The following is a 13,793-nucleotide window of genomic DNA, read 5'->3' as shown; positions in this document are numbered from 1 at the left end:
TTAAGATACTTGTTGCCAGATGTGCCAACCTCCACTGAACTGAAACGATGTACATCATCTGGACGTGCTGGACATAACACCCACATTGACATAATACACTACTCATAAGGTCGCTGAAGACTCATTAGCAGTCCACGACAGGTTTCACTCATCTTAGGGCTCATCAGCTAGCCGCAGTCCCTGGGTTTTCATCAGCCTTATGTTCTACTTGAACCCAAATTGAACTGATTTCCACAAGTATTTTCATTTGCAAATCAATTTGGTTCTCACGGGGGACTCGACTCAGTCTCTCTCCCCCTCCTGACTTTTTGAGTTCTGGACGCTTGGAAACGGTGATTTGTAGACCTTGTGAGGACGACTTAATCCGCTTGATATATTTCTAACCGCTGCGTTATCAAAGTGTCATTTTACTTCCGCATTCAGCCTGTGAATGTGCACACAAGTACACACAAGTTTGTACACCTTTTTGTTTGTAAACATGGTGGTATCAGAAACTTCCAGACTCTTACTTGAATTTTAGCCACGGCAGTCAACAAGTGACAAACCAATTTTTGTAACAGTTGACTGGGTTGAGTTGACCTCAGCGCTTGTTCCTTGGATCAGTCATCAGAACTTAGGCGTTTACGGATTCGCTGAAATCGCAGCACTCAGTCAATTCAACATTGCAGTTTATAAGACTCGATGGAATTCTGAGGCTGACCTAAATGTTGTTTAACAGTATCAAGCGATCAGATTTTAAAATTGTGAGCAACCGTGTAGGTAAATCATCAATAAATTTCATCTGCATGAGGGAAACTATTCAAAAGTTTGCTGAAATTTCGTCGACACCTACGACAGGTTTCGTCATTCTTAGCGTTCATCAAGCGAGCTCACTGCCCGAGTCTGTCAACCGCACGATCCACTTGAACCAGAATCTGAGAAATTTAGACAAATAAACTCATTTGCATATCAATTTGGTTCGACTCGACTGAATCTCTCGTTTGATCTATCTTCGGGGACTTGGTCTATCTGAATAGCTCTAAGAAGGCTGAAACCAGTCATCGAATATTTTTCAGGAACCTTGTGAGTAGTTTCCTTTATGAAAATATACTGCAATATCTCGAAAATCGTGCCAACTGAAACACGATGCAGCCTTTGTGCAGTACATTCAGCTGGGGAATATCATAAACGAGGGATCCAAATGAGTCTCTCGTGAGAACCAAAATGATTTAAAAATGAGTGTATTTGCCGTGAATTTTCTTTTCTTTTTACTGGTGATTGGGTATTCAATATACAATCGGAAATGCGTTTATATACATGTTCATTGCTTGTTTAATTACATCACACATGTGGCTTAGGCTACAATAAGCGCTATGATTGACTGAAAGAGAGCGCATCGAACCGCGTGGGAGCACATTGCCCAGTGAAATCAGTACTTCTCGATGAATGCACGTACGTACCATCGTCTTCAAGGTCAAAAGAGCTGTTTATAACAGATTAAGACCATTTTTCGTAGTATCAGGTCTTTCACTCATCACGCTCGTCAGCTTCAAATGTATTCTGAATATTTAATACCATTTTAAAAGCTAACCTGGAATTAAATATACTCGGTAAAAATGACCACATTAGCCAGTGGATTCACGCCCAGCTGACCTCACATATTGATTTGATCGATCGCCTTAAGTGTTTCAAACAACTTGTCGGAGTAGGGTATAGGATGGGTCATGTTAGCCGTAGAAGAGAGTGGAGGGCGAGCACCTCGAGTATGAAAATTTTGCAAATAGAATTGCGTTGAATTGACTGTTTGGTGCCTGAGAAGCTTGAAGTGGCACGTCCGAGGAGAATACGCCCTTAGGCTGTTCACTTTGACTGTGATTCGTGGCTACTATTTGCAGACAACAGCACGTTAATGATCATCGTACAACCAAATGGACACCGCATCCGACCTACAGCTGAACATTTGTTTCACCAGTATTAAATATATCAAAGGCTTCTTCGAATGAATTTCGAACAGAAAGAGCGTTTCGCTTCCGGTCATTCCCAGAATGTGATGACTCATCATAGATAAGAGGCTTCTTTGGTTTGATGACTAATCGAGCGAACGTTAACGCAGGATTATTGACCATATCAAACACCCCATGACCTGTTCGATAATCAGTCATCATAGAATATCGGGCCGGACATATGAAGCATCTGAACTAGAATGAATGATTCCATCGTGTATACAGTCTGTAAGACCGTGTCTGAGTCCGGTACTCGGCCTGCCTGCCTAATCAAGGTCAAACCTTTTGTTGAACGCTGCTCAAAATTGTGAACAGTGTGGACAATATCCAGTACAAGCCGCAAACTGTTTGAGACCTTCAAATTTTGTGGGTTTTGCTCCTATTATTAAAGCTAAAATCCATTTTCCATAACTATGAATATTTCGGAACATCAGAACACAAGCCTAAGGAATTGGATTGGTTGGTCTGAAAATATTCGTTCGTTCAAAATTACTATAATCTTTCATTAAAACGGTGACTGTGTTTCACCTTGTAATTTTAATCCACACGTCTGATGCTTATTCGTGCTTTCACGCGTCAAAAACTAATATCAGACAAAATATCTGGGGAGTTAGAGGGTTTTTATCGTAAACTGTTATATCTGACTGCTGTTCCCGCTTCAGCGCCTAGTGCCGGAAAAAGACTCATCGATAAGGAACACAACAGTTTTATTGCGAACAAGCGAGTGCGTGCCAGTGCAACACCTAAAGGGACCTCATGCTATTTTGAATTCCACCTTTATCGATCCAGGTTGTTGCTGAATCGATTGAATGCTTGATTGGCTGGATGCTTGCCGGCTCTACTATTGAAAATTTGGTAGAGTTTTAAGGTCTCAGTAGGTTACGGACGTTCTGGGATTACTTTCAGAAATCCGACATTGCTTCATTTCTTGATATCAAGAATCGAACATGGTTACTTTTTCGTTTGGAGTGGAGTTACTTTTTATTTGATTAACCTTGGACATCTTCGTTCATCGCACATGATAAGATGTAATAAGCCTTCAAGCGTTTAACTGGGTATGCAGCATACTCATCCTGTTAGACTGAGTAGAGTAGGGTAGATTAGATTAGAGTAGAGTAGAGTAGAGCAGAGTAGAGTAGAGTAGTAGAGAAAGAGTAGAGTAGAGTGCTGGTAAGGCAACAACCAGGTATAATGAAACAATATTTCGGTGTAGAGACCCAAGCGGCAGAAGTGTCTTTGGGGAATATGATGTAGATGACATATTCAGTGGGTCGAAAAGGAATACAGATCTCATCTCCAGCACGTACTCTGTGGTTTTAGTCCAGCGGACGTTGTTACCCAGAAACTGGCATCCCGAAAGGTGGTATAAAACCGACCGACTCCTCTCTCCGTCGAAAAGTATGATACCAAGAGGTCGAAAAGTCGGTTTGTGAACATTTCGTTAGTAAATAATCTTGATTGAATGGATCAATAGTCGTGCAAGGAAGATCTGTCAGTAATCGGTCTGCCAACGACGTCAACCTTGCTAGGAAAGGTGATGAATGTAGAAACGGTGGTATTGCTAATCTGTTTGTGCTCTCGTTCAGACGATATATATCACGTAGTTCGTTCGGGAGAAGGGGTTATTCTTGACTTTGTTTCTCACTAAACTCTGAGTTTCCAGTAGATTCCGCTTAATAAACCACTTTCGAGAGTTTCTTTGTCTCCCAAGTTCATTACGCTTCCTATTTAACAGTTGTCTGTCATGCTTTAGCGTGGCGCATCAAAATACCCACGATACAACCGGTGAAGAGTTGAACACGTGACTATGTCAAGACACAATCTTGTTTTGAAACATTTTCATTGATGCAACCCCTTCAGCTTTGATTCTGCACCATGAACAGTTCAGTCAGAAGAGTAAGGCGAACTATACAATAATGCAGGCTTATTTTCTTATTTCCTGACCTGAATCATCTCCCTCTTGAATCCTAAGTTGACTTGTCCGGTTGGTTTTGCCGTTTTTTTTATGTGGACACTTTTGTTGAATGACGGTTTATCACTCCGCTTAACCAGGTAGTGAAAAGCGTTCATTTGTGAAGCTCTTTTGTTTTTTAATAGCCATGCCACCTGAAGGATGCACGAGGGATAAAGTACTCTCAGGATGCCCAATTCTAGATAGCAGTAATTGAGATGCTAGGGCTGGGTTCGAACCATGGACCATTCGGTCAGCAATTTCGCGGCTTGACCGTTATCTCGAGCTCACTCGCTAGTACTTATAAAATCCATGAAGTTCAGAGGATTTTCCTCAGGAATGGAGTATATTATTGAATATCCTTGAACTTTTCAGTAAAGGACACTCCTGTAGTGAAAATTTTGCTGGCAATGGATGATGTCACGATGGAGAAAACAGGACTATGAGCTCCAGTCAGAACAATTTTTGCACATACATGCAATAAATGACGCTCAAAACAAATACCAGGTTGCCAAGTTGACTTTTTGCCAAGCATTGCTTTTTGGATTATCAAAGAGTAAGGTTATCATATTATCCAAGAATTTTTGTCATTCAATTTGGCAACGAACAAGATTTCCTGCAGAGTAAACTAGTGTTTTTAACTTGTAGCAGGTGTGTATGGAATTGGAGACCTAACTCAAATCAATACTTTCAACTGACACACAACTTGTGTCGGAATTAACTAGTTGTTAGCCAAGTATAATCGGAATTCGCCATTAGGCCCACCTGGAATTGGTTCATAACCACAGTCCACCTGCCGTTTTAGTATGAAGCTATTCAACTGCTCCATCCTACTTGGCGGGAATTCAAACCGTTTTTATCCAGCAGCAATCATAATTTTAGGACGGCCGAAATCGCACTTTGCAGGCGCCTGATCTCTTTTGATTTGTTTTCCAAAATAAAGGATTTACAAATTAATTAAATCACTCTACCTCATCGGGCCATTGCGCATCAACAACACACCGACCCTCCTTAAGGTGTAACCAAAACTTTCTAGTCTAGTGCAGAAGATACGGGTGTTGACGAACACAACGTTATAACATCTTCCCCTCAGATTGTACGGATTAAAGCGCTGAATTGAACGGGCAGCTGTCAAGTAAAACAGCCTAAATACATGGAGCAACGCGATTGGCCAATATGGGTTTAGATAACTGGACCAAGGTCACCAGTGGAGTGACCTTGGGCTGCAGGCAGGGCGAGTGACAGTGATTGGTGTGTGGGTTTTAACACAGTGTCCTACACTGCACCTACACACCTAAACCTGGTGGCTTCAAAATACTGAGTGACTGTCTCAATCTTTTCCACAAATACTTTAAAAAAAGTAAATCAATCAAGCGTCTCACGTAATTTTGTACATGTTTACCGGTTATTTTAAAGAATCACTGCACTAGTAAAATTCCAGGCGCAAGTATACAGTCGTTCGAATTAACTATCCAAGAATGAACTTCAGATAACACGTCGGTATGGTCCCCTGGGCATTTACTTGAAGAGAGCACGAGTGGTAGACAGGTCCTACAGCCTTATACCGATCACCCAAGTGCTTCTGATACCATCCCCATCAAAGGATTACCGGACTGTGTGAACTTAGCACCGGATATCCTGGGTGAATCTGACCAATTTCATTGTTGTCGTAGCTTCAAAACTTGATCCACGTTTGTCTGACCCCGACCTATCCTCTCCCTCTCTAAAGAGTCCATATGAAGAAAAAAACCGCATTAGAGACGAGGTTTTTCCAAATAATCTGAAGTTGCCGATGGTTCTTGATGATGTAGCCATATGATCAGAAGCCTAGCGAAATCAAAATTTTTGTTTGTGAGTAACTAAGGAGCATTCCATTAGCAATGCGTAAGGCAGTAGGTGAAGAGTTGAGTATTGACTAGAACGCTGACGGCCACGTCACAGTAGTCACGTGAGTGAGAACAGTGTCCGTGATTATAGGTGACACAGACCTAAGTTGTCTCAAGCAATAAACAGTTCGGCTGTCAGCAATTTCAATCTGTGTATATTGATATTTGCTTGTGTGGTGGTCGGTGTACCTGGTTTCGCGATGGGAGGAACCACCCTCACCAAGTACCGTTTGGACCCTTCCGTATTGCTAACCAACGATCTGGTGACAGAAGTCTTCTCTTGAAACTAAACTACCAACACTTCTTCGAATGAAATATTACTAAGCCAAGTGGATGCAAAATTAGGCGACCCAAACAATGGTTTGACAGCAGGAAAGGTGGAAACTCTGAGGTTTCTTTCCCTCATCAGAACTGTTCAACCCCTGATAGGTTTCAGTCTGCATTTCGAGAAGTGTATGACCAATGGTTCATCAGAAACTGGGTAAGAATGGGAACCGTAACTGTTATGAAGTTCACAAGACAGGAAAAACAACAGAGTGAGCAAAACTTGTGAAGAACTATTTTAATTTTCAAGTTTCATTCCACTCCCTTTTCCAATTCGTTCTGCTTTTCACTTCCTTCCATCAGCTTGTTCTATTGAAATTCACAGAGCATTAATATTCATGTGACTTGAGCGAAGAGATTGTGTCAAGTTTCGAATCCCCAGTGGGGCAATCAGTGAGCTCACGCAAAACCCAGCCATGCGTGAAGGCTACAAAACCACTGCGTCGCTTTCTCCACTGTTGACTTACGTGCTAAACTGGGTTTATAAGTCGAAAATGCATCATAAGCTAATTAAGCCCCACCCACACTGGTACTTTGAAGCCTTCTGTCTTGTGTTTGTTTGCCCACCCTCTAATTGTGCTGGGTCTGTCTAGCTCACAACACCAAGCGCGAGGATGTCCGTCGAGGCATGTATGTAGCCTATCAATTCGGTTCAGGTTGATCCCAACTCGCGCGGATTTGTGTGACCACAGTTTAGCTTGTCGCGAATAGAGCAGAACTGAGACAGTCCTTTCCGAAATTCATCTCGGTCGAGTATTGTCAACGTCAATTGGAAATGAGGCTTGTATATATGGGTGGGTGTGTGTGCACGCGCGCGCGCTTCTGGCTACTCGATTGACTGTGAGTATTTATTTGTCTACACCCGGGCCTGTCGGGACTAATCGCGGATGGTTGCATGAGTGCGTGTGTGCGTGCGTGATTCCATGCGTGCGCGCGCGCCCAGATCCACGACCGAGTGAATTGGCTGTATACGTGTACGTGGGCGGGGAGAAAAGTAACGCGAGAATTCCGTGTATTACTGCTGCTGACACTGGGTTACGTCCCGACGGCAAAAAATACGATCTGTTTGTTTGCGATTTACCGGGCAGTATTTCGTGTCACAAATTGCCTTTAAGTTCCCATCCAGTGTGGAGTTGACTGGACCAAGCAGTTAGTCTACTACGCTACGTGGATTGGCCAGTATATTGATTTCACTTTCGGTGAGTACACTGCAAAAATCTGATTTCAAAAGTTCGTAAACTATTTGATAAATAGTGCTCCGTAAATTTTATTTTATAATTTTGTTGCAATATGCGCTCAGGTGCGATTTTAAACTCGTATGCGTTTCCTGAGACATATTCAGTTTAACGCGGGTGGTCTCAAAGTATTCTCGGCCTTAACATTATCGAGTACGCGAACCACTCAATCGTCAGCGCCCAGTTTTCGCACAATGAAATTGCATTTTCAAAAGCTGACTTGTCTCTGATGGACCAGAGCAAGCGGGCAAGTGAGCTCAGAGTACCAGTCCAAACTTTTGGGCCCCATTTAGGCATCCCGGGGTCTCAGCGATGCTGGGAAATTATTTCACCAGACTTTTCCGCCAGAGGTATGATTGCTTCAGTGAAAAATACTAGCGTAGATTAAGATAGTTTTTGGTTTGAGCACATACGCAACAAAATGCAACATTTTGGAGCAAAAAGTTCTGCTCCACTCGTAAAGGCTTTGCAGCTAAGAGTATTGTGTGACTCCTCAGTCGTCTATTTCAGTCGGTGTCAATGTTGAATCCATCGATAATTTGAAATTACAGAGTGACGCTTGTGTTCACGTGACCCAGCACACTATCCTTGTGATTGAACAGAGTTCACACACTGCATTCGAACATAGAGAGAAGGATACACAAAGCAAACCCCTAGACTACTGAGTAACTTTCAAGTTAAGTGGCACTATTCACTGAACGAACACGTGATCAGACTATCCGAGAAAATAAATTTAAAATGCAGCAATATTGGATAAATGCATAGATTCCCGTACACGATTACCACTGAACTGATTGAGATTACACGATTCTTCTTAAAGTTCCCTCAATATTGAACCCGATACGTAATTTGACGAGTTTTTAGATAATGTGCACTCATATAGTTTGTTGGGCGGTGCTGTTACACCTGGGTGGGCGTAGTGGTTGTCACATCGAAGCGTAAGGTCTCGGAGCTTTCCAAAAGATCACATGACATGCTACCTAACTCAGTAGGAGAAAAGAAGCAAAGACACTCCATAACGATGGTTTTTTGTTCTTTTTTTGCGTATACTGTTTCGCACAGTGGTTATGCTTTCCAAGTGAAGATACAAGTCTGTGCAGGTGAACTAGATTGCCAACTTTCATGCCCAAAAAGGTGTTCCGGAAACGTAGCAGCTGTTTTGGAGAGGCTATAATCAGCAAAAAACAGTGTCCAAGAATTTATCTACTTAGAACTAAGTGGACGCCTGTCTAATCTGATGTTTTAAAGATTGGTGGGAGTTCGACAACGGGGCCTAACTGATGAGCTCAAAGACGGGTGATCCCGACTTTTGGTTTTCCATAGCATTCACGGTTTTCATACTTGGCGTTCTATCGAAGAAATCCCACTGAGTTTGAGTTGATTGGAATTTTTGGAACAGCCATTCCGCAATCATCAGTGAGAACTGAAATCAGCGCGCTGTGTAAGGACACGCCAACATCGTGGCCGCGTTGAACAGACGACGAGTTGAGTCAACTAAATGAAAGCTACATGTCTGAAAATAATGAAAGAAAGTAAACACTATCAAAAGCCAGGAACCTAAGGACGACAGTTTATAGCTAACCAGGTGAAGATGACTGCCAATTAGGTATACGTGGTTTTGAAATCCTTGTTGGTCAGTTATCTACGTAAGTTTAAGCAGTTTAGAAATGGAAACCAAATCTCCCGGGGGAAAGTCATTTGCTGCTCTTTTCGCTGCTACAAATGTTCTGATCTTCCAAAAAAGATTAGCTTACGTATTATTCCCCTCACTTATCCTGCAATTTCAACGAACATTTGAGAGTTTTCTAACCATGAGCCGTTTGTTCTGGTTACTTGGTTCTCTTATCCGGAAGCTTTGAGCTGTTTCGGTCGATAACCGGCTATCTCTCAAAGTTTTTCACGATAGTGGATAGAGTGATGTGTCTTCGTTTTTGTTCATTGAGTCTATGAATTTTTCTGTTCATGGCGAACCCCTGAGTACTGAGTACACTGGTCTACCGCCAGGGGCCTGATCTCCAGGTTTCCGCCATTTACCATTTTTGTAAACTATTCTGTCCGAAGCTAGACCACTCTCGAAAATAACGTCAAGATTTGGTGGTTCTAAGTACCACGATATTCACGTCTTGCATTTGACCCACATATTTGTATCGACCGTCAAAGTTTTTTCTACTTGGTGCCATACTTACTCCCCTAATGCATGTTCGTTTTGCCCTACAATCAGTCTGTTATAGATTCTAGAACTATGGTATCTGAAAAGTTTTTGATGACGAAAGATGACTCTCACAGAAGCCAACCTCTCTCCAAAGTTTTCCTGTTTGAGGGGGGTGGCAACCTAATATTACTGGGTTATGTATTGGTTCGCTTAATGCTTTAATCCGGTCGAACTGAACAAATATCTGTATAATCTGCCTTTATAATTTGTTTACTGGTGTAACGGTGATACTACTGATAAGGAGGCACGCGAGTAGCATGTGTTGTTCGTGGGATTTTGCTTTGCGTCTTTTGAAAAGGGGAGATCTGTTGCGGAATTTGTGGAGTCACTTTGTAACATTTGCTTGGATTTGGGCGAGGAATGATTGGAGTCAATGAATATCCAGGAAAGTCAAAGAAGGCGCGTTCAGGAGAACATGGATGTCCAGTTTTTGTAAACAAGATGCAAATGAGAGTTTTGCTTCCCTGTCCAAAGGTCCGTAACCGGTCAGCTGGCATTTCCTAATGAGTAACTCTGCAGCTAAGGCCTTCTTCCTTCCACGGGTATCATAAACGAGAGATTCAAATGGGAATCTAGTGGGTCCTAAGTGAAAACCAAATTCGGTGGATTCCGTTCGATTTGAATCCAAGTAGAACAAGTTGACGGAAACGCGGGAAATGTGCTACCTGATAAGACCCAAGAAGACTGGTCGTGAGTTACTGAACAGCTTTTATGAGTAGTCTACTTGCAGCATTGTCATCCTGATTGTTCAAAGCTTTGAAATCTAGATTTGAACCATTTCCTTTCATTGCCGACTCGATTGTTTTATCAAAGACTATCGGACATAAACATCCCCAGATGGAACACGTGACCCTGATTTATTCCCTGTTTCCCTTGATCGACTCCTAGCAAACATCTGGTCGGCCCATCTTTGCAGAGTGCTCAGACCTCTTCAGGATGACTGGGAAAAATTCATTCGATGCTCTCTTTAAACCCAAATCGATACATAAAATAGTGTAATTTGCAAGCCTCCAGGGTAGCTTTCTTCTTAAATTTTCAATCGACATTTTCATGCTAGTGTTGCAAATACAAAAGCAGACATTGCCGCCATATCACATTCGTTCGGATTTCCGTTGTTGAAAGGAGAAATTCCATGTAATCTAACCACCGTCTGTTTTCAACCCCTTTCATGGTGCGAATGAATACAATTCAACTCTTATCTCGCCAGTTTTCCCCGTATCACACTCCATTATGTTTACATAGCTGTGTACGAGCCGCGGTGTTTGACGTTTTAATGCAAATTCGCTGTCAAAATAGGTTTGGGATACAATGAGTTTACGTGTACCACTGTAATCAACACACTGTGAACGTTGGGATGCCGTGCGATTCCGGGCGGATGTTTACGACCTCAGGGGAATTGGTGTTCACTGCTCAACTGAGAGCAATAAATAACGTACGTTGTGATTTAACGGTCAGATTTTGACACTCTAAATACCAAGCCGCTGATCTACTAAATACAAGGATAATAGGAAAAGCTAGGTTTTGCATAAATTAATGATTGATCTGTTTTTGAACTCAGCTACAAGAAACTGCTTGTTACGAGTAGTGTGAAAGTTGGTTTTTGCCTGTACACCCTCACGTGATATCATGTCACTCTCGATAAAAAAACCGTGACCACAAGACTGGGCTGCTCTGAGCGTAGCGTCACGTGGCACGAACGGGGCGAGACCTGGGTATTCGTGATGGTGATGAGTCATCAGATTTGTGCTGAATCGGATAAACCTCGAGATTCATAGTAGTGAGGCCTCCCATTGATGGCTGCTCAGAAGTGCCCGGTTTTTTGCACATTCTGGTGTGGGTTGGATCGCAGTCAAACCAACGTTTCCCAATAAGTGCTTGAGCTAAATTAAGATGAAAGGTGTGGGGCAGTGTTAGCGCAAGCCTGAATGATGTGATCGACTGGCTAGCTTCAAAATCTAAATTAATCGATATGGTCAGACCTGTAAAAGCAACTGTTTTCGTTGTCCGTCTCATCGTGTTCCCGTCGAAGAATCCATTTGGTTTTCCCATGGGGTGTGCGCGTTTGTACTTAAACCAAAACAATAGACCTATGTGAGGTGATGAAGCAACGGAACGCCTTTGTCAATTATTTTCTTAAATGCTATTTGAAATACCTGCCAGCGGTTAAACAGTGTAGACGAAAGTAGCTTCGGCAATGAGCGGAAACTCAAGTTAATTTACAAATGAGGGTACTTTTTCATCTGATTACAATTTGGTATATAAGTAGAACAGAAGACTGAGGGAAACTCGGAGGACATGCGGTGACCTGATGAGTCTCAGAAAGTTTAGAGCTGATCAAGGGTTGTCGGGGAGTTTCAGCGACCCTATGAGTAGTAGGTTCTGTTGGTGATGCGTCCCCAACATACTGCTGTTTTATTTATACATTATTAAGTGCCGGGTTTCCTCATCTCAACACAGTCAGGTCAACATTTCCTGTTATGCAATCCAAAGATTTACTACCGTTACCATAGTGATATGTTGTCGGAAAATGATAGATTTTGGAACCTTTGTAGGCGGTGTCTAGGGTTTTGAGAGGATTCACGTGAGTGTAGGAGACGAAAGAGTATTAAAATAAGTAGAGCAGGTAATAATTTTTGTATCATGAAAACTTTGTCTCATTTTAATGCTAAAGGGTACGTAACCGGTCAGCTTACAGTTTAGCGCCAAAAAACTAAGAATCCTTCAGGTGACACAAATTATGAGTTGCTGAGAATCTATAGATTTCATCGTCTTCCAATCTACCTGAAATCTCGCCCCTTTCTATCTGACAGCAATGCTGCGTTTATTCAAGGAATGCCCTAATATTTATCCAGTATCGTTGATTCTGTTGATCGACCGATATTGATTTTATTGGCCAAACGGCCTTTACGGGTGAGCGTTTCACTTCAAAAAGGGGATTTAAACACTCGTTTGGTTTCAGAATACATCATTTCATACAAAGCAATGTACGTTAAAGAACTAATAATTTGATTAGGATGTCGAATAAATCCCGTTTTTTTAAACGAAAACACGATGTCAGCAAGTGTTCGTATCTCAGAAAATCCTGCTTAATAAATACCAGTCACTTAATTCATATTTTTAATACTGCACACTGCTTAATAAAGAAAGTAACACCTGTAACTGATCGATACGTACCCGTGTACCAAACTTGGTGGTATGGCGTCAGTAAAGTTCATTTTTACGTCGATATTGTTTTCGGCCCATGGTTGTCGTGAAAGGCTATTGGAGCAGAGACACTAAACTGTTAACGCATTGTTCGTATGTACAAAGCAAGCAGCAAAAAAAACGAATACTTGGCTTACATCAAGAACTTCCTAAGTAAAACACTGAAGTTTCTTAAGCTCTGTGCCCAAAAAGGGGTATTCACCTGTCACGAAACATTGCTTGCTCCCTATGACACATCCTAATACAGTCAACAGGCAGTTTGAACTAGTGAGCCCATACTGTCAGCAAAACATTCAGGTATTCTCACGCACCTCGCAACGCTTTGGAAGGAAACGCGCTCACTATCTACTGCCTCAAACTATCTGGTTCTGTGGCAATCTATCACAGTTCAAAGGCGGTTCCCTCAGTAAAAGCATCAAACAAGCATAATGGTAGCACACTACTTATAAGTTTATTGATAGCCCTTGGACAACACATGACTGGCTCCGCTCTTTTCACACCCAGGTTCCAGCTAACCACATATTCTTACTGAACCCAAACTGGGAAGATTCAGACAACAGAAACCGCAGGCTAAATATATTTTCAAATTTGAAATCGTTTTGAAAACGGACTGCTATCTTAGAAGCTGAAAGCTCCGCTGGTCTTTCCAACCGAAGAGCTATGCATTGAACAAAATCTTCTCTTTGGCAGGGCGTTCCATGACAGGTGCGCGTCACGGATCGCTGTTCCCCGATGCAGGAGAATGACAAATTTAGCTTCAAGAATGGACAACATCCCTTCCTGAGTGAAGCGTCAGAGCCTGTTCGTGAGGCAGATGCGGACACCTAGTTACATTTATTAATATTTATTTATTTATTTATTAATATTTATTAATATTTGTTTGGTTCAATCAAGAATTTAATTGAAATATTTACTAAAAACAGAAAGGAAAATTTATCACGGATCGTTTAAATGTATATAACCAAAGAGTACAGGCTTTAGGCTTTGGTTATGATATAT

The 13,793-nt window shown here is 41.9% G+C and overlaps 1 protein-coding gene across 1 annotated transcript in view; it reads left to right on the top strand.

Annotated features, from left to right (window-relative positions):
- Positions 1-7,213: 7,213 nt before the first annotated feature.
- T265_09456 (hypothetical protein) overlaps positions 7,214-13,793 on the top strand; it is a gene marked incomplete at both ends in the record, with an annotated part of 89,766 nt that continues 83,186 nt past the window's right edge. Inside the window, one exon of the mRNA XM_009175531.1 lies at positions 7,214-7,342. The remainder of the gene's footprint in view (positions 7,343-13,793) is intronic.

The sequence above is a fragment of the Opisthorchis viverrini genome, assembly GCF_000715545.1.
Source record: "Opisthorchis viverrini unplaced genomic scaffold opera_v5_275, whole genome shotgun sequence".
Lineage (NCBI taxonomy): Eukaryota > Metazoa > Platyhelminthes > Trematoda > Opisthorchiida > Opisthorchiidae > Opisthorchis > Opisthorchis viverrini.
This window is presented reverse-complemented; position numbering and strand designations above follow the sequence as displayed.